Source organism: Salminus brasiliensis, chromosome 9 (genome assembly GCF_030463535.1).
Source record: "Salminus brasiliensis chromosome 9, fSalBra1.hap2, whole genome shotgun sequence".
NCBI lineage: Eukaryota > Metazoa > Chordata > Actinopteri > Characiformes > Bryconidae > Salminus > Salminus brasiliensis.
In genome coordinates, this window is record NC_132886.1 from 182,983 (window position 1) to 183,669 (window position 687).

Below are 687 nucleotides of genomic sequence, written 5' to 3' on the forward strand. Positions count from 1 at the left end.
GATCATTACAAGAGTATTACCTGTGATCATTACCAGAGCACTACCTGTGATCATTACCAGAGTCTTACCTGTGATCATTACCAGAGTCTTACCTGTGATCATTACAAGAGTATTACCTGTGATCATTACAAGAGTATTACCTGTGATCATTACCAGAGCACTACCTGTGATCATTACCAGAGTCTTACCTGTGATCATTACCAGAGTCTTACCTGTGATCATTACAAGAGTATTACTTAATAGCACTACTTGTGAGCGTTACCTGTGAGCGTTACCTGTTAGCGTTACTTGTGAGCGTTACCTGTTAGCGTTACCTGTGAGCGTTACCTGGGGCATGTATATAGCAATAGGAAATCTAGTACAACATTTTGATCATGTTGGCATAATTCATGCGTGAAAGGTAAACTGTTCACCTGTCCTAAATCACCTGTCCTAACTTATCTACCTTCACTCCAGCTCACCTGCCCTAAACGCCCTTCATTAACTCACCTGTCCTAACGCATCCACTCATTACCTGGCTCTGAAGGTAAACCAGGTGTCAGGGCAGGTAAAGCATTTGGTACATTGTAAAATGTCTGTCTCTGCTAAGTCCACCTAAAGGCCACCTCCCACTGTAGGTGCGGCAGTGGGCGTGGCTTTAACATTCCCTCCGCGAGCTCTTCCGCCTGCGCCAGTGTGGAGAGCGCG